The following is a 21,287-nucleotide window of genomic DNA, read 5'->3' as shown; positions in this document are numbered from 1 at the left end:
AGAGGATTAAACAATTCACCAACACAATATACAATCAAATGGAGTCTTTTTCACTACTCACAATATTCTCCCTGATATGTCACTTCTATTTGACTTTTATTTAACTAATAAATAAACATAATCTCTCTGATAGTTTCAATATAGTTTGCCGTTAAAGACACTCCCCACAATCACAGAATTGAATTAATTACAGCCAGTATAATGGGGTGTTTATTTCCACAGTAAATACACAGCATGTTCTCTCTGCTAGTTTCAGTGTCACTACCGGTTGAACACACTGCCCATTGTCACACAGTAGAATCCACCCGGGACTGGACATTCCCCAGCACTGGGGCACAAACAATGCAGCAGATAATAAAACATTGCTCTTACCGGCTTGACGTAGATGTAACATTTTGAGCCACACAGTCACTGCCCATCGGTGGCGGAATGTCCGGGGTTGTGAACGTGTCACAGTGAACATGGTCATTGTTACCAGGAGTGGAAGGAACCGGTAAACCGGGATCAGTGCGGGTCTGAGAGCTGTACACTGTGGGAGAGACAGATTATGGGTTAATGATGGCGGTAAAACCCGCATCAGTGTGGGTCACATATATCTGTCAATTTGGTGAAGGGGCTGGACTTTGTTGGTCTGTGAGTGGAAGAGAATTGTTTTCTACCCACACCCCCGTGCTGGGTTTTACCGCTGGGTGACAGCAGACGAGGTGCATCTAATATCCGAGAATCGGGCGGTTCAGTTTGAGCATTGGAATGATTCCTGGTGCGAGTATTAACAAGGAAGATAATCCACACTGAACAGCATCAGGATCTCTTTTCTAGGACATCTCTTTTCTAGAACACTTCATTTCCTGTAATCACAGCATGGACTTAAATCAGCCAACTCCCTGTGTCACCGCCGATTGAAAGGAATTTAAAACAGCGCCAGCCCATTCCTACACAGAGGGCTGTTGACTGCGGGAATGTCAGAGATGTAACTCACCGAGAGTGGAGAGATCACCGCCGGCACTTCTGAGTGTGAGGAGATCATCAGGACCACCGTCCAGCAGAAAGTGACCGCCCTGAGTGTCAGTGACTCCAGTCTCGACATCGTCATAATCGCCCGGAACCAGACCTGGGAGGAAATAGAGATTTCCACTGAAACCAAATGCCAGCACTGAGTGCTCAGAATGATATTATTATAAATCAATCTACCCGGGCCTTGCAGGGCGGGAGAGTGGACCAATGTGGTCTTCGGGTGAAGTGGGCTTATCTGGGGCAATGATTGGACTGTGTCGTGTCGAGGCAGTTTAGTCTCCGTTTTAAAGTCACACATTTCCCACTGAATCACCCACCCAACCTACACATACATTTCACATTTCACGGCCCATAGAGCCGTGTGAGGAAACACAATGAACTGAATGTTTCCTTCCATTATATCATTGGGGGAAGTCGATAAGATGTTATTTCAAATCAAAAGTATTTCCACAATATTTTGTAATTAAAATCACTGTCCAGTACTACGGATCCTTGGCAGTCTCATTTTTCGGCGAGTAAGTTCTGATGTCTTTAGTTGTTGGTTTACGTGGTAGAGAGCTTGAAGTCGAAAATAAGATTATAGGAAGTAAAAATGTACCCACCCTGAAGACTGGAGGAGTTCCTTTCAGGTATTTCTGAACCCGGATCATTGTCACCCAAAATGTCACTGGTGTAATATCCGATCTGATTGAGGGAGTCAATGGAACCCGAAACTGTCAAACACAAAAAATGGATGGTTATTGGAGAGATTGATTAGCACATAGGAGCAGACAACAAAATACCTTCATCGTCCCTGTTACAATATCCTGGAATTTGGTAACTGACACCATTGTGGGCGATCATTCACTACAAGGACTGTAGTGGTTCAGAGGAAGGCCCACCACTACCTTATCAGGGCAACTAGAGATGGAACATAAATGTCGGCCCTCCCAGCAGTCAGACACAATAAGGTACAGTCCATTAGTACAGGTAAGACCTCCGGTATCAGAGCAGAGAAAATAGTGTATAACACAGTCGGTTAGTACAGAGAGAGTGAGCGGGGTTTCCTGATCATGATCCACCTTGAATACGACAGCGACACACCCAGCCCAGTCGACCCTGCAAAGTCCTCCTCATTAACATCTGCGGACTTGTTCCAAAATTGGGCGAGCTGTCCCTCAGACTAGCAAGCAACAGCCTGACATAGTGATACTCACAGAATCATACCTTTAAGCCAATGTCCCAGACTCCACCATCACCATCCCTGGGTATGTCCTGTCCCACCGGCAGGATAGACCCACCAGAGGTGGCGGTACAGTGCTATACATTCTGGAGGGAGTGGTAATGGGAGTGCTGAACATTGACTCCAGAACCATGAAGTCTTATGGCTTCAGGTCGAGCTGGGCAAGGAAACCAGCTGATGATTACCACATACCACCCTCCCTCAGCTGCTGAATCAGTACTCCTCCATGTTGAACACCACTTGGAAGAAGCACTGAAGGCAGCAAGGTTACAGAACTTACAGAATCAATGGTTCAGATCAAAGCTCTGCAGTCGTGCCACATCCAGTAGTGAATGTTGGCGGATAATGAAATATCTAATGGGAGGACGAGGCTTCATCAATATCCCCATCCCCAATGATGGCGGAGCTTAGCACGTGAGTGAAAAATACAAGGCTGCAATGTTTGCAACCATCTTCAGCCGGAAGTGCCGAGTGGATGATCCATATCGGCCTCCTCCTCAGGTCTCCAATATCACAGAAGTCAGTCTTCAGCCAATTCAATTCACTCCACGTGATATCAAGAAATGGCTGAATGCACTGGATACAGCAAAGGCTATGGGCTCTGACAACTTGCCAGCTGAAGACCTGTGCTCCAGAACCAGCCGCACCTCTAGCCAAGCTGTCCCAGTTCAGTTACAACACTGGCATTTACCCGACAATGTAGAATCTGCCCAGGTATGAACCGTTCACAAAAAGCAGGACAAATCCAATCCGGCCAATTACCGCCCCATCAGTCTATTCTCAATCACCAGCAAAGTAATGGAAGGTGTCACCATTGACCAGTCACATAAATACTATGGCTGGAAGAGCAGATCAGAGGCTGGTACTTCTGTGGCGATTGTCTCATTTCCTGACTCCTGAAAGCCTTTCCACCATCTACAAGGCACAAGTCAGGAGTTTGATGGAATTCTCTCCGCTTGCCAGGATAAGTGCAGCTCCTGCAACACTCTAAGATACACACCATCGAGGATAATGCAACCGCTTGGTTGGCACCCCATCCAAAATCTTAAATATTCACTCCCTCCAACACGAGCGTACCGTGGCTGCAGTGTGTACCATCTACAAGATGCACTGCAACAACTTGCCAACGCTTCTTCAGCAGCACCTCCCAAACCTGCAACCTCTACCACCTAGAAGGACAAGGGCAGCAGGCAGCTGGGACCACCATCAACTGCAAGTTCCCCTCTAAGTTGCACACCATTCGGACATGGAAATATATCAACATTCCTTCATCGTCGTTGGGTCAAACTCCTGGAACTCCCTCCGTAACTGCACTGTGGGAGTACCTTCACCACAGGGACTCCAGCGGTTCAAGAAGGCATCTCACCTCCACCTTCTCAAGAGCAATTAGGGATGGGCAATAAATCCTGGCCTTGCCAGCCAATCCAGGAATGAAAAAAAATTCCATTAGACCATTGGGGGAAATTAACATGATTTTGTTTCAAATCCAAATTATTTCTACAATATTTTGTAACTAAAACCACTGTCCGGTACTACGGGTTCTTGGCAGTGTCATTCATCGGCAAGTAAGCTCTGTTATCTTTAGTTGTTGGTTTTAGGTAGTAGAAAGTGTGAAGTCCAAAAAAGCGATTGTAGGAAGTAAAAATGTACCCACCCTGAATACTGGAGGAGTTCCTTTCAGGATTTTCTGATCCCGGGTCAGTGTCACCCAAAATGTTACTGGTGTAATATTCAATCTGATTGAGCGAGTCAATGGAAGCAAAAACTGTCAAACACAGAATATGGATGGTTATTGGAGAGGTTGTTCAGGACATCGGAGCAGACAACATAATGGCCCGGATTTTCCAGGGCCTATGATCGCATGCACACAACATACATGGTCATAAGTTTCCCACAAGTTCCGTGTTTCCACATGTGATGCACATGCACAAAAACACAGAACTTGCAATCTGTCAGGATTCTGTTTGACAGATCATGCTCATCCGCAGGAAATGGACATTCGCTGGCGCCGGGTTCAGTTATATGCCCAACTACTGCCCAGCGAATGCCCACACAACCCTTACACCTGGTACAAGCAGGAGTAATGCCTTCTTGTACCAGTGTAAGCATTTAAATACATAGAAAAATATATTTATTTAAATGATTTAAGCATATAAACAGCTTTAAATTTAGTTTACGTTATTTTATGCGCCTTGAAAAAAGTTTACATTTATTATTCAAAAATTAAATTTTCGTTTTAAATGTTTAATTCAATTTTATTTTAATGAATTTTGACCATGTGATGATTTACTTTTATTGCAGGTTTGTTAAAATGTATTATTTAGGGGATTCCTATTATACTTATGTGGATTGCGTATGTAAATATTTATCCTCAATCAACATAACAAGGACAGATTTTTCAGTCATTATCACATTGCTGTTTGTGGGAGCTTGCTGTGCGCAACTTGGCTGCCGCATTTCTCACATTACAACAGTAACTGCACTCCAAAAGTACTTCAGTCCGGTTGTCGTGAAAGGCGCTATATAAATACAAGCCTTCACAGAAATCACAGAAACCCCACAGTGCAGATAGAGGCCATTTCGGCCCATCGAGCCTGCACTGACACATATCCCACCCGATCCCCGTAACCCCTACACCAACACATATCCCACCCTATCCCTGTAACCCCACGTATTTAATTCCCCTAACACTAAGGGTCAATTTATCATAGCCAATCAACCTAACCTGCACATCTTTGGACTGTGGGAGGAAACCGGAGCACCCGGAGAAAACCCACGCAAACACGGGGAGAATGTGCAAACTCCACACAGACAGTCGCCCGAGGCCGGATTCGAACCCGGGTCTCTGGCGCTGTGAGGCAACAGTGCTAACCACTATGCCACCATGAGCATAATGAGAATCCCCATTTGATTTGTTGGGTTGGCCCATGTGATCCCAGGGATGCTTGCGCACCGCATGTGCTCATGAGATACGTGGGCCTTGACAAAGGCATATGCCTGGAGGCCCAGGAGCACAAGTGTCCGAAGGTCCAGAGGCACCAGGTAGGTGTGGAGTTTACTTGTGGTTCAGAGGCATTCGCCCGCGGGAAGCCTCCGACCGCAATTTCCGGCCCAGTAGCTTCATCGTCCCTGTGACAATGTGCTGGAATTAGGTAACTGACACCATTGTTGGAGATTATTAACCACAAGGACTGCAGTGGTTTAGGAGGAGGGCCCATCACCACCTTATCAGTACAACTAAGGATGGACCATAAATGACGGCCTCCCAGCGGTCAGACACAATAATATACAGTACAGCCTATGAGTACAGGCAATATCTCGGATATCAGAGCAGAGAAAATAGTGTATAGCATAGTTGTTTAGTACAGAGCGAGTGAGCGGTGTTTCCTGATCATGATCCCTCCAGCCTTCCACCGTCTCTTTCATTTTCAGAGACTCTAAAACCGCCGGCGGTGACGGCACAAACTGACCCCCCACCCCCGCCCCACACATGGGTCAGAAAATAGTGCAAGGAGGACAATATCCGAATCCTTCATCCATCTGTTTTTAAAGGAATGATTTATGTTAACGGTTAAATCCCTCCCTAAAAATAGCCCATACAAAGGTTTCATCGATTCGATAAGCGTTATTGCTATAATATCCTGAAGCACAATGTGTAAATTAATGTTAAATATCAGAATACAATCTATTAGAATAAGTCGGATAGAAACAATCAATCACAGGTTAGGATTTCCTGCGAGGAACGTGTTCCAGATACAGGAATCCAGTCACCGATAGAAATGGAATCTGGGACAATGCGACTGTCGAATCATAAAAGCAGCGAGTTTTTATTGGATTGCTTAAAGGGAATAAAATGAAATGTTCGTGACAGAGACTCCAAGGTCAGCTAACACAGGAAATGATGGCCTTGATATTCCGCGGCCAATGACGGTGTACACACCATCCATCGTAAGTTTCCTGCAAGTTCAGGGTTCCGCGTGTAATGCCCGACAACCCAGAACTTGCAATCTGTCCAGATTCTGTTTAACCGATCGTTCGAATCCGCAGCAAATTGACATTCACTGGTGCAGAATTGGATTATTTGCCGAAGTACTGCCCAGCGAATGGCCACGAAACCCTTAGACCGGGTAAACGCAGCGGTAAGACCTTCTTTTACCAGCATAAGGGTTTAAATAATTCTTGAAATACATTTCTTAGAGTGATGTATATATTTTAATTTATTTCAGGTAATGTTTTGCACCTTTAAAAATGTTTATATTTATTCTACAAGAAAAATTGTTTTAAATGTTTAATTAAATTGTGTTTTAACTAATTTGGAACCTGTGATTATTTATTTTTATTTAAGTGGTGTGAAACTGCGCTTTCAATTTGCGGTCGGGGGCTTCCCGCGGGTGAATGCCTCCGAACCGCAAGAATAGTGCGAACCGACCTGATGGTCTCGGAGGTTCGGACACTTGTGGTCCTGGGCCTCTCCGCGCACACCCAGGGCGCACGTGGCTCACAAGCACCTCTCGGATCACGTGGGCCAGCCCAACCAATCATAAAGGGGAATCGCCACTATGCTAATGTGTTCACGGACGGAATCCCCATAATCATGAATAGGAATCCACTAAAAAAGACAATTGCACACCAGTTAAATAAAAACAAATCATTTCACATTCAAAATTAATTAAAATACCATGTAATTAAACATTTAAAGCCAAAGCTTAATTTTTTGAACTATAAATGTAAACTTTTTAAGGGGCTAAAAATAACCTAAACTAATTTTAAAGTTTTATTATGTTTAAATAATTTTTAAAACTATTTTAATATTTATTTAATGTCTTACTCTTAAAAAGAAGTCCTTACCCCTGCTTTTACCAGGTGTAAAAGTTTCACGGGCATTCGCTGGGCAGTATTTGGTTAAATAGCCCAGCTCTCCGCCAGCTTTGTGTCCATTTCCCGGGATGCGGTGGATCTGTCGAGCTGAAACTTGAAAGATCGCAAGTTCCGAATTTTTGCGCATGGTGGAAACCCGGAAGTTGTGGGGCACGAATGGCTGCGTACACACCACGTACTCGGTCATCCGGCCCAGAAAATCTGGGCCATTATGATTAAGGCGATTCTATACTTAAATGGAATCCCCATAAGCAAATTAGGAATCCCCCTTTGTGATTGGTTGGACTGGCCCGCTGCTTGTTAACCGGTTGCGCCCCTGGGATACGGGGCCTTTACCCAGGCGGACACCTACAGGCCCAGGAGTGGAACAGACCAAGGATCTGGAGGCAGCAGGGAGCTGCGTCCTTTTCTTGCGGTTCAGATGCGTTCGTCTACAGCAAGCATCCGACCGCAACGTCGAGGCCAATGGGCCGTATTTAGCGATCGGAGGCTTCCCGCGTGCGGAGACCTTTGATCTGGAAAAAATCTACGCACTTACCTGAGGGTTCCTGAGGTGCGTATAATTCCGCTCCTGGGCGTTTCCAACTCCAAGTACACAGGGCCCAGGTATCCCAGAGACACAAGAGTCCCTGGGATCAAGTGGGCCATGGGGAGCCAATCAAAGAAGGGAATCTCCCTTCATGCACTTGACAGACGGACCTGTCAAATATATGAATGGAGATCACCCCAAAAACACTGTAAAACTTTAAATAAATTTTTAAAAAACTTCACCTTTTTTAAATTAGTTCAAATTTCAATAAATTTAATATTTTAAACAAAAATGTAATTTTTTGAAAAAATAATTAAAGCTTTTTACGGAGCTTAAAATAAACTTACCTTTTTTAAACGAATTTTTAAATGATAAATGGGTGAAAATATTTTTTGTTACTTTTTTCAACTCATCCTGGTAAAAGCAGGCCTTACACAGCGCGTACACACAATTGGGATCGGAATATTCGGCCCAATATTTAAAGGGAAGACAATAAGTGAAGGAATGAAGATGGTTTCAATCGATCTGTGATTTCATGTCATGTTTGAGTGAATATAAAATAAAAGAATACAATCAGCCGATGGGTTTATTATTCCTGGGCTCAGATATCTGAGGGAGTCCGTGTGGAGCCGGGTGGGAAATGGAAACAGCGTCTCTGCTCGCTATTTAGAAACAACCCAAAAACCCGTTCTTTGAACAATACCGACCAGTGGGAATCTTCCCCAAACCATTGCTGCTCTCACTATACACACGGACACAGAGACACTCTCACTGTGACAGGACTCCTTCACATGGGGACAGTGAGCGGACTGCTGATCGTGTCCAGTCAGTGCATTGACCATTAAAAGGGGTATTTAAGGGGAGGCGATATTTGTCCAGTCAAGATTCGATATCAAACGGAAAATACAGACCTGAACCCTGGGTCTGAGCGGAATCCTCGCCGGGGGGAATATTCTCAATCTCTTCATAAATTGCTTGGTACAAACCAGCAGGTGACTCCCTGCCGCGAGTGACAGCACCTGTTGGAGGGAGGGCGGGGAGATTAACATGTTGATTCACTTCACGCGCGTTTCACAGGAATTCATCAGCGAATAAATCCAAATGACAGATATAGTGATAGTCAGTGGCCAGAATCAGTCAACATGGATGTGTAGGAGGTTAGTTGTGTGTGTGATTCCGTGTGTGTGTCTGTGTCTCTGTGCAGACACATGTTCACCTCCAGCAGATTGCGGCCAGTTGTATTGACCTCGGGAAGAGGGAATGAGGGGGTATCAGGAGAAATGAGCTCCAGTTGATCGCTCGCTTACGGGGCCACACGGGGAGTTCAGCTGAAGAGAATCTGGGTGAAGTTGACTGATCTCTGCGGACAGCATCAGTTTGAAAGCGCGAGTGAGGAGCTGATGGTTCTTTGGCATGTCCCGTCAGTGTGAGAGGAGCCTTGCTGTGTACACGGAGCAGGAATGTGTTGGGTGGGTGAGATATGAGTGGAATAGTTGTGTTGGGAGGTAGAATCATCAGCGGAGAATGCAGAAAGGCCTTTAAAACTGTCATCTCTCAAAATGGTGGGCAGAACGCGGTCAGAGAGTTCGAGATTGGGCAACCGGACCCAGAAACTGAAAGGGTGGAATGGATACCCAATGGATAAAGGAAGAATAACAGAAAATAAGTGAAAGCACAGCCCAAACAGTTCAATTAAACTTTCTGTTCCACTGTTGCAGCAAGTAACTTCTTCTGGAATCTCATGTACCGGCTGATGAACTGGGACAGTGAATGTGGACACTTTAAATAACTCTCCATTTTAAGTGTCCCATTTTACTAATTCGGGCAGCACATTGAATGGAACAATTCGCCAAAAGCGGATTCAGATTTATTTCTAACAAGATCACGTGACACTCAAAAACAACAACTACTTGTATTTATGAAGTGCCCTTAAGGTAGTAAAACGTTCTGAGGCGCTTCACATGAGTATTTTAAGACAACAAATTTGGTACTGAGACACATAAAGATAAATTTTAGGACAGGTGACCAAAAGCTTGGTCAAAGAGGTAGGTTTTAACGAACGTCTTAAAGGATGAAAGAAAGATGGAGAGGTTTAGGCTGGGATTTCCAGAGTTGAGGGCCTCGGCATCAGACTGCACGGCCAGCAATCGTTGAGCGATTGCAGTCAGGGATTCTCAAAAGTGTAGAATTAGAGGAGTTCAGATATCTGGGTGGTGGGGGGGAGTTGTGGGGCAGGAGGAGATTACAGAGTCAGGGACCGGTGAGGCCATGGAGGGATTTGAAAACAAGGATAAGAATTTTTAAATCCAGGCATCGTTTAACCGGGAGCCAATGTACGTCATATGGAAAAGTGCAATGAACTGCAGACTCGCCAGGATATGAAGCGATGTGAGATCAAGTGTTAGTTCAGCGGTAAGATTTGAGCCTCACCTCTTCGTGTTGACTTTCTCTGTATTACCGCCATCAGTGCGATCAACTCACAGATTAGAAGGACTCCGAGGGTTATGCAGATGGCAACAGGGATGGAGATGGTTTTACCTCCCTGTCCTTAATCACAAGATTACAGAAAGATTTAACACAGACACAGTCCGCCTTGTATTTTTTAAAAATGTTCCAGTCAATTTAAAACTGCTCACGTTAACTTCAGAAATTAACAAACCAAGAAAATGTCAATAACACCAATACCACTAATATGAACGCTAACATTAATAAAAATAATAGTACTAATAATGATAAGTACCTGCAGGTGTGAACGGAGAAGCAGTAGGAGGCAAATCGAGTTCTGTGGAACATATTGCACAAACATTTCAGCAACTTCAAACATTAAGATTTTGCATTGTAAATATAAAGTTTGTTCTTATTTTCCTAAATCCATGAGTCATATTCACAGAACGAGGAAACCCCCTGCGACCCTTACCGGAACAAATCACACTGGCATCTTCCTTGTGATCACAGTCATGTTGACCTGGTGGTGAGGAACGACAGTCGGACAGAAGGGATTCACTTCCGGTGCACTTCACCTCATCCAGCCAGATAAGACCGGCACCCTGGGCAATTGCGGCCCCTCCTGCGGCCAATAGAGCGGGGCCGCAACCCAGCTGTCTGCAGACAACATTGGCATCGGCCATATCCCAGGAGTCATCACACACCATGCCCCAGCTGTTATTGGACAATATCTCCACTCTCCCGGAGCAGTTGGTGTTGCCTCCAACCAGGCGCAACGGTTGTCCCGAGTCTATCAAAGGGAATCATTTATTGTTATTTATTTAGTACAAGCCTGGAATACAGATCAGATAGTTGGTATAATGAAGAGGTTGAAGCACCTGGTGAATGTTCATGTTTAGACCCAGATTCTCGATCGCAGACCCTTGAACTGTGGGATCTCTCCTGCACTTTGGCTTCTGTTAAGAGGAGAAATATGCTGACTGTATTGGACATCAATGTTTGAAATAACACCCGCACATTGAGAGGTTCCTTGTGTTACCTGAACAAGCAACACCTGCATCCTCCCCGTGATGACAGTTGTGTTCACCCCACGGGTCTGTCTGACACTGCCAAAGGAAGGATTCGTCCGAATCACACTCCATCTCATCGAGCCAAACGGGTCCGGATCCCGCTCCGAATAACCGAGTGTGATACTCAATAGATATGAGGGGGCCGCACTGTAACTGTTTACAGATCACTTCTGCATCATGTCGATCCAGTTTCTCCGAGCACACTGTTCCCCAGGTCCCATTGTAGAACACTTCCACTCTTCCTTCACAGCGATGCTTTCCTTTCACCAGTCTCAGCTCCTTGTGCTCTGTCAATGAAGCAAGAAATATCCAGGTGGTTCAATTGATAACTTGCTGTGTGTTCATACTGCACAAAACATGTTGCACCGGGTGTGTTCACTAGTGTCGATAATTATTCAGAAATTTAATAGAAATACAGCTGGAAATCGAACATTAAACAAACAATAAAAATAGAACATGCTGGAAATACTCAGCAGGTCAGTCCGCATCTGTTGAGATAGAAACAGACTTAACGATTCAAGACGGTGACCCTTCGTCAGAACTGGAAAAAGTTGGAGATGGAAAAGGTTTTTAAGGAAGTACAGGAGGGGGAAATTGGGGACGGCAGGAACAAAAGGGAAGGCTTGTGATAGGATGGAAGGCAGGACAGATTAAGAGACAAAATGGATGATAGTGCAAGGCAAAAGGAGATGGTAATGGGACAAAAGAAACAAAATATTTGCCTGGAGCAGGTGTTAATGGGAATAGCAGCATCATCAGCAATAGCTACTGCACGAAAGCATTTGGGCAGAGGTTATGATCTGATATTGTTGAACACAATGTTGAGTCCAGAAGGCTGTAAAGTTCCTTATTGAAAGATGAGGTGCTTTTCTTCGAGCTTACGTTGAGCTTCATTGACCAGTGTAGGAGTTTGAGGACAGAGAGGTCAGAGTGGGATTGGGGCATAGAATAAATATCACAGGTAAGTGGAAGCTTGGTGTCAGCTTGCAGACTGAACGGAGGGGTTCCACAAAGCGGTCACCAATCTGCGTTTGACCTCCCCTATGTGAGGAGACTGCATCTTGAGCAGCGAATACAGTGTACTAAATTGAAAGAAGTACAAGTAAATTTCTGTTTCACCTGGAAGGTGTATTTGGAGCCCTGGACGGTGGGAAGGGAGGAGTGAAAAGGGCTGCTGTTGCTTCTCCTGCACTTCGATGTGAAAGAGTTGTGGGAAGGGGAGGGGGTGTTGGGGTGATTGAGGATTGGACCAGAGTGTCATGGAATGAACGGTCCATTCAGAATGCTGAAAGGGGAGGGGAAGATGTGTTTGTTGGTGGAATCATGCTGGAAATGGCCGAAATTGTGGAGGTTGCTCTGTGAATGTGGAGGCTGGTGGGTTCGAAGGTAAAGGCAAGGGGAAGCTATCGTGGTTCTGCAAGGGTGGAATGGGATGAGCGCAGAGATACGGGCAATGGAAAGGACACTTTGAGGGCACTTTCAACCATGGTGGAGGGGAGTCCTCGGTTGAGGAAAAATGAAGACATTTCAGAAAAACTAGGATGGAAGGTGGCATCAGCAGAACAGATGTGACGGAGATGGTGAAGCTGGGAGAATGGAATAGAATACTTACAGGAAGCAGCCTGGGAGGAAGTGAAGTGAAGTTAGCTGTGGGAGTTAGTGGGCTTATAGTGGATATTGGTCAATAGCTTTTCCCCAGAAATGGAGAGAGAGTTCTTGAGGAAGGGAAGGGAAGAGTCGCAGATGGACCATGTGAAGGCCCGGGAAGGATGGAAATTGTAAGTAAAGTTGATGAAATTTTCCAGTTCAGCACCAAAGGGGGAAATGGCATCAATACAGTCATCAATGTACCGGAAACAGACGTGAGGGAGAAGGCCTGAGTAGGAAAGAAACAAAGAATGTTTCACATATCCCACGAAAAATCAAGTACAGCTAGGACACATATGGCTTCCCACAGCAGAATCGTCTATTTGGAGCAAGTGAGTGGAGTCAAACGAGTTATTTTTCAATGTGAGAACAATTTCAGTCAGGCAGGGGAGAATGGTGGAGGATGAGGATTGGTTGACCCACTATTCAGGAAAGAAGTGGAGAATCTTCAGGCCGGCCTGGTGGGGGATGGGGTGTAGACGGATTGGACGTCCATGGTGAAAAGGAGATGGTTAGTGCCAGGAAACTGGAAACGGTTCAAGTAATGGAGGGCGTCAGAAGATTCATGGATACAGGTGTGAAGAGCCTGGATTAGTTGAGAAAAAAGCGTCGAGATAGGAAGGAATCATTTCCGTGGGGCAAGAACAAGCTGAAACGTTGGGTGTACCAGAGCAGTCCTGTTGGTGGATCTTGAGATGGAGGTAGAATCGGGCTGTGTGAGGTTGGGGGATTATGACGTTGGAGACCATTGAGGGAAGAGGAGGCCATTGACCATCTTGAAAATGATGGGCTGATGTTCGGTGGTGGGGTCATGCTGCAGTGGGAGGTAGGAGGTGGTTTCAGAGAGTTAGCGTTCAGCCTCTGCAAGTTAGAGGTCAGTTCACCAATCAACAACAGCGCCACTCTTGTCAGCAGGTTTAATGACAATATTAGGAATTGATCCGAGAAAACGGATCGCCGCAAATTCAGTGGGAGGTAGATTAGAGTGAGTGAGTGGAGTAGAGAAATTGAAATGGCTGATGTCATGCCGGCAATTCCCAATGAAAATATCTAGAGCGTGTAAGAGTCTAGATGGAGGGATCCAGGTGGAACGAGAGTACTGAAGATGGAAGAAAGGATACTCTACGTGGGGGAAGATTCTGGCCAGAGAAGTGCGTATGGAGGTGAAGGTGATGGAAAAAGAGCTCAGCATTGTGCCGAGCTCGAAGTTCATTGAGATGGGGCATAAGTGGATGCTGATCTTACGGGGTCAGTGATGGATAGGTCAGACGGGATAGTGAAAACACAGCAAGGGATGAGATTGGAAGTTCAACGTTACCTCGAGGAACAGTTCCGTGTCTATCGATTAGACACTTTTCAGCCTTCTGGACTCAATACTGATTTGAAAAATTTCAGATAATAAATATACCTGAATATTATCAGACAGCGGGCATTGCTGATGATTCTGCTATTCCAATTTACACCTTCTCTAGGCCCATCTTTTGTTTCTTTATTGTCCCACTGTCGTGACCTTTTGCCTTGCACCATCATCCCTTTTGTCATTTAATTTTTCTTGACTTCCCGTTTGTTCTTTCCTCCCCTCCCCGCTTTCCTGACTCTGTAATTGCTTAAAAAACTGTTACATATTTTTCCAGTTCTGACGAAAGGTCATCGACATGAAACGTTTGAATTTTCACAGATGCTGCCTGACCTGTATAATATTTCCACGTTAATTGGTTTTTATTGCAGATTTCCTACATCCACAGTATTTTGCTTTTGTATATAATAAAGAATAGTCAGCACATAGAAATTTTAGAAAATAGGAGCAAGAGTAGGCCATTCGGCCCCTCGAGCCTGCTCTGCTATTCAATGAGATCATGGCTGATCATTCAAACTCAGTATCCTGTCCCTGCCTTCTCCCCATATCCCTTGATCCCTTTAACCTTAAGAAATATATCTATCTCCTTCTTGTATATATTTAATGAATTGGCCTCAACTGCCTTCTTTGGTAGAGAATTCTACAGGTTCACCATTCTCAGGGTGATGAAATTCCTCCTCATCTCTGTCCTAAATGGCTTTTCCCTTATCTTTAGATTGTGACCCCTGGTTCTGGACTCTCCCGCCATCCGGAACATCCTTCCTGCATCTAGTCTACCTAGTCCTGTTAGAATTTTATAAGCTTCAATGAGATCCCCTCTCAGTCTGCTAAACACCAGCGAGTATAAGCTCAATCGACGCAATCTCTCCTCATACGTCATTCCTGCCATCCCAGGTATCAGTCTGGTGAATCTTCGCTGCACTCCCTCCATGGCAAGAACATCCTTCCTCAGATAAGGCGACCAAAACTGCACACAATATTCAAGGTGGGGTCTCACCATGTCCCTGTACAACTACAGCAAGACATCATTGCTCCTGTACTCAAGCTCTCTCGCTACGAAGGCCAACATACCATTTGCCTCCTTAACCACCTGCTGCACCTGCATGCTTACCTTCAGCGACCGGTGCACAAGGACACCCAGGCCTCGTTGCACTTCTCCTTCTCCCAATCGATTGCCCGTCAGATAATAATCTGCCTTCCTGTTTTTGCCACCAAAGTGGATAACCTCGCATTTATCCACATTATACTGCATCTGCCCAATCACCCAACCTGTCCAAATCATACTGGAGTTTCTCGGCATCCTCCTCACAGCACACACGCCCAGCTAGCTGTGTGTCGTCTGCAAACTTGATTTCAAAGAGAAGTTCATGCTCTACCAAACTACTTGAATTATTTGAAGAAGTTGCAGAAAATGTACACAAGGTTAATGTGGTAGATGTAATATACATGGATTTTAAAATGGCCTTCCATAAGTTAACACTTCTTAGAATCATGACTGACGTCAGACGATGTGGAGTCAGAGGACAAGTAGCAGAATAGATAGCCAGCTGGCTACAAAGCAGAAAATAAAGAGTTGCGGTTAAAGGTAGTTATTCAGACTGGTGGAAGCTCAGAATTGGTGTTCCACAGGGATCGGTGCAGGGTCTGCTGCTGTTCATCATTTACATAAACGATTTGGACTTGGGATTTGGAAGTACAATTTAAAAATTTATGGAGGTCACCAAGTTGGGGCTGTAGTTAATGCCGTTCAACATATTACAAAAAGGATATACACGCACGGGAGAAAGTGCAAAAAATGATTTACAAGAATAAAGCCAGAACTCAAAGGTTAGAATTATCAAATAAGGCTGAACAGGTTGTGGCTCTTTTCTCTAGAAAAGAGAAGGCTGAAGGCTGTCTCGATAGAGATCTTTAAAATTATGAAGGGAATAGATAGGGTAGACATAGATAATATGTTTCCAATTGTGGGGAGTCCAAAACTAGGTGCAATAAATGTAAAATAGTCACTAATAAATCCAACAGGGAATTCAGGAGAAAGCTCATTACCCAGAGTGTGGTTAGAATGTGGAACTTGCTACCACATAGCGTAGTTGAGGCGAATAGCGTAGATGCCTTTAGGTGAAGCTAGATAAGTACACGAGGGAGAAATGAACAGAAGGATGTGCAGATAGAGTTAGATGAAGTACGGAGTGACGAGGCACGTGCGGAACATAAACATCACACACACCAGTTGGGTCAAATGGCCGGTTTCTGTGCTGTAGATTCTATGTAAACACTCCCGAGTAAAGCCTCGCATATAACCCTGCAGAAAATGAGCAGATAGAAAGCGCCCTTACCTGAACACACCACCCTCACATCTTCTTTATGAGCACAGTCGTGGTTTCCCCACGGTGCTGAGGGACATTCCCAGAGAAACGATTCGTTACCCGAACAGCGCAGTTCATCCAACCAAACCGGGCCTGAGCCTGGTCCACAAGCAGCAGGAAGTTCCATTTCCACCGCATTTCCGCAATCCAGCTGTTTGCAAACCACATCAGCGTCGGCCAGGTCCCAGGAATCGTCACAAACTGAGCCCCAGGTCCCACTGTAATAAACCTCCACTCGCCCAGCACATGGAATTCCACCGCCGGAGAACCTTAACTGCACGTGTCCTGTTAGAGAACAATGCAGGAGGATTATACTTCCAATATACATTTATCTAATCACTCAATCCAAACATTGCTGCTTCTGCAGTTTAATAAAAAAGTGCTTTTTATGTGTCTGTGACAGGTACATGATTTTATATCCCGGAACATCTCTCTGCACTTACATCTTACGTAGAATTATATAGAATGTACAGCACAGAGTCAGGCCATTCGGCCCAAATATCCAACCCGGCATTATGGTCCACACGTGCCTCCTCCCTCCCCACTTCCTCTAATCCTTTCAGCATAACATTCTATTCATTTCTCCATCGTTAGATTTATTTCCTCCAGTTCTCCCGATTGGTTTCGAATGTTGTGCACATTGTTCTACAGCCAATTTAACTTGTTTTTATTAGTTGTTCCACTCACTTTATTTTTAACAATCAATTTATATTTCTGCTCTATAAGTGTATCTGCTCCCTAACCGTTAATGTATCCAGTTTTCATTACCTTGGTCTGACATTTACTCACATCTCCTATTTATTTTATCTTCAGGCCTATGTTAATTTCACCTGATTCCTCCCCCCCACCCGTCTTACTAGCTTACATTCTTATCCAGAGCTTTATTTATCATTTCCGCTGCTCATTGCATACGGCAGAATGCAACGTACGGAAGTACAAGCCCACAAAATCTGTCTACACGTAAATACAACATGTTGGAACTGACATCAGTCCGTAACCAGAATATATGTCCAAATTTACACACTGCATTATGCAACTTACACAAGTACATCTGAAGAACATCTGTCCACACTTATACACAGCGTAATGAAACTTACACCAGTGAATCTCCAGCACATCTGTCTACACTTATATGCTGCACAAAGGAACTGATTTGCAAACTCAGCGCGCATTTGACAGCCGAGCTGAACTTCCTATCCCACGTGCTCTCCGTCACAAAGACCGCCAACTTCCACCTCTGTATCATCGCTCACCTCCGTCCCTGCCTCAGCCCATGTGCTGCTGAAACGCCGTCCTCCCATCCTGCGCCCTCCATAACCTTCAGCTCAACCGAAAACTCCTGATATCCTGACCCGCACCAAGTCACACTCACCAGCTTCCCTCTGCTCACTGGTCTCCATTGGCTTCCTGTCCGCCAAAACCTGTAGTTTTAAATTACCATCCTCAGGTTCAAATATCTTCATTGATTCGACCCCCCCCTGCTATCACTGTAACCGCCTCCATCCCTAATCATTTAGGGAACTCTACTCTTCTCCAAATGTGGCCTCTTGTGCATCACCGACTTCCTTCGCCCACAATTGGCGGCCGTGGATTTCGCCGTCTCGGTCCCAAGATCAGGAATTCCTTCCCTAAACCTGCCGCCTCTCCTGGTTTAATACCAGCTCTTGAAACCGACCCAAATGGCCAGGCTTTTAGTCGCCTGTCCTATAACCTTGGGCTTTCACTCTATGTCAGTTTTCTCCTTGTGAATCATCTTACGACGTTTATCTTTCGTTAAAGGCGCCATATAAATGCAAGTTCTTGTTATTTTTCAGTTCTGCCGGTGTGCTCTAGCTTTGCTGTCACCCCCTGAGTTAAATAAGTGGTTGGAGAGACAAAGAGGAATATGTGACCTGTATTAAAACAGTTCTCAGCAGATTAGATATTCCCCTTTATGGTTCTGTAAAATAGAACCATTTGTTCACCTGAACACAGGACCCCTACGCCGATGCTGTCATTGAGAGATGGATTCAATGTGAATGAGCTGCAGTTCCGGAGCTGAGACTCGTTTCCTTCACACTGGACATCATTCACCCACACGGGCCCTTCACTCTCTCCGTACTTTGAAGAGTTATAAGCGGCTATTGCAGAGCCGCAGCCCAGGTGTCTGCAGACCACGTTGGCATCATTTAGGTCCCAGAGGTTGTCCCGCACTCTCCCCCAGCTGCCGTTGTAGTAAATCTCCACTCGCCCGTCACAGCGGCTTCCCCGTTAGTCAGTCTCGGCGGCCAACCTTCATCTACAAAAAGAAACACATTGAGAGCAACGGTTAAACTGAGCCAAAATATCCCATAATATTATTAATTTTAATGATTACATTTCTGTAATAATTACCCACAAGGCTTGTAGGCAGATCCTCTCCGCCATTACCTTTTCTCGGTTAATTGATTTTAGAGAGATGTCGAGCTGCTTCTGGAGGCTAATCTGGGGAAAGCGGCTAAAAACAAATTGGGGGCGGGCGGCCCAGGCCGGCTATTGATATGAGCTGTGATCAAAGGCAGGAGCACGGGTTTGAAATGGGTTCTAGCTGCTCAAAGTTTATCTTATTCAATACGGAATGAAACAGACAGAAATTTAAATTGGTAAAGCCTTTCAAAACTGCAGGACGTCCCAAACCGCTTCGCAGCCAGTGAAGTAGTTCTGCTTTATAGGCACTGGGGGACCGGCCGACGGGTTGATGGGCCTCCACCTGTCTCCAGTGTTCCCATGTGCCAATGTGTGAAACGCTGAAGCGAATTTGCCCTGAAAACAGCACTGACATAACGGACCAGATGGCGGCGCTGGTGAGCGATCAGTGTGACCCAGGACACCGGGAGAACTGTGAGGTCCCGTGAAATAATCAGAGGTCCAGCACACTGATATATAACCTGAGGTATTTCAATCACTAGTAATTATATTGCACTCAGTGTATTGAATATTAAAATCACCTCATACTATTTATCGAGCAATATATTAACACTTGGCGTTTTCAATGACAATACAACTGATCTCTACGGGGAATCGCATATAGATTAATATTTTAAACTGGTAGCATTTAGAATGGTTTCAAGTATTATAATTTATTTACAGCACAGGAACAGCCCATTCGGCCCAACAGGTCTCTGCCGGTGTTTATGCTCCATAGGAATACCCCCTCCTTACTTGATCTAACCCCATTAGCAAATCCATCCATTCCTTTGTCTCTCCTGCACTTATCTAGCTTCCTCTTAAATGCATCTATGCTGCTCCCCTCAACTATTCATTCTGGTAGCTAGTTCCACGTTCACACCACTCTCTAAATAAAGAGTTTTCTCCTGAATTACTTACTGACTTCATTAGTGTCAAACTTACATTGATGTCCCCTAGTTTTGGTCATCCAAACTAGTGGAAACATCTTATCTACATCTATCGTATGGAACACCCTCATCATTTTATAGTGTTGATTCATATTTTAACTGGTAGCATTTATTGTGGTTTCAATACAAATGCAGATTGACCATTCTATAGCAGTGTCGCCACTGTCGTTGTTTGAACGTTTTAGCCAATTCTGCTGAATTCTGGGTAATGCTCTGGAATCACCCGGACAGAGATAAACACCGGAAGACGAGGCAGTCATTGATTACACTTGTGCTGCATTGAAGCCCTTTGGTTCATTACTAACTCACTTGCGAGAAATCGATCGACAAACACTCGCTCAGTGGCAATGGAAACATCTACAGTTGGTGTATTTCAGTTCAATACACTGAGTGGACTCACCCGAGCAGATGACACTGGTGTCATTTCCATGTGAGCAGCGAAACTGATCCCAGGATGAAACCGGACAATCCCACAATCGGGACTCGTTCCCCTGGCAACTGTAGTTCTCCTTCCACACTAGGCCGGTTCCCTCCCCAAAGTGAGCTGCTCCCGGGGTTGCGGTGACTGCCCCGCACTGAAGGTGCTCACAGACCACGCTGGCGTCTTCTAAACCAAAGTAAACATCACACAGCGTCCCCCACTGGTCTCCGTGTAGCACTTCCACCCGGCCGGAGCACCCGGTGTCCCCGGATACCAGCCTGAGATCTCTGTGACCTAAATGTTAATTATAACAATACCAAGTAATATTATTATATTATTAAAAACGAATAACGTGTTAATTATCAGAGTCACAATGGAAAACACTTTAAGGTGGATTCACATCGCATCTGGTTCCAGCTCAACAACAATAACTATTACTACTCCCACCATTACTACTCCCACCATTACTACTTCTATGGAACTTCTGCCACCATTACAACTACTGCTAATCCCACCACTACTGCTAGTATTACTTGTACACTATTACTGCTACTGTTGCTTCTGCTACCATTACTATTAATACTGCTAATGCTCTTACTGCTGCTACAACTATTAGCTTCAGTATCAGTACTGCTGCTGTTCTTACCGCTACTATTACTGCCGCTACTGCTGTTACGACTACCTGTAATATAGGGACAGGAGTCGACTATTCAGCCCCGTGAGTTTGTTCATCCATCATGGCTGATCTGATCTGCACCTCAACTCCACTTTTCCTACTTTGCTCCATATCCCTTGATTCCCTTACTTAAGAAAAATCTATTAATCTCTGTCTTGAAATTCACAACTGCCTTTTGGGGAGGGAATTCCAGATTTATGATTTCTCTCCTGAATAACCGAGCTCCAACCTTAAGAATGTGCTCTTTGTGCTGGATTCCCACACCAGAGGAGATATTTTCTGCATATC

The 21,287-nt window shown here is 44.9% G+C and overlaps 1 pseudogene; it reads right to left on the bottom strand.

The window, feature by feature from the left end:
- Positions 1–312: 312 nt before the first annotated feature.
- The window catches only part of LOC147098150 (scavenger receptor cysteine-rich domain-containing protein DMBT1-like), a 53,560-nt pseudogene continuing 32,585 nt past the window's right edge, over positions 313–21,287 (bottom strand).

This window comes from Somniosus microcephalus, chromosome 30, assembly GCF_052327205.1.
Source record: "Somniosus microcephalus isolate GS21.2 chromosome 30, FLI_Smic_1.0, whole genome shotgun sequence".
In the NCBI taxonomy this organism is placed as follows: Eukaryota; Metazoa; Chordata; class Chondrichthyes; order Squaliformes; family Somniosidae; genus Somniosus; species Somniosus microcephalus.
The sequence above is the reverse complement of the archived record's forward strand: the minus strand, read 5'-3'. Positions and strand labels throughout refer to the sequence as shown.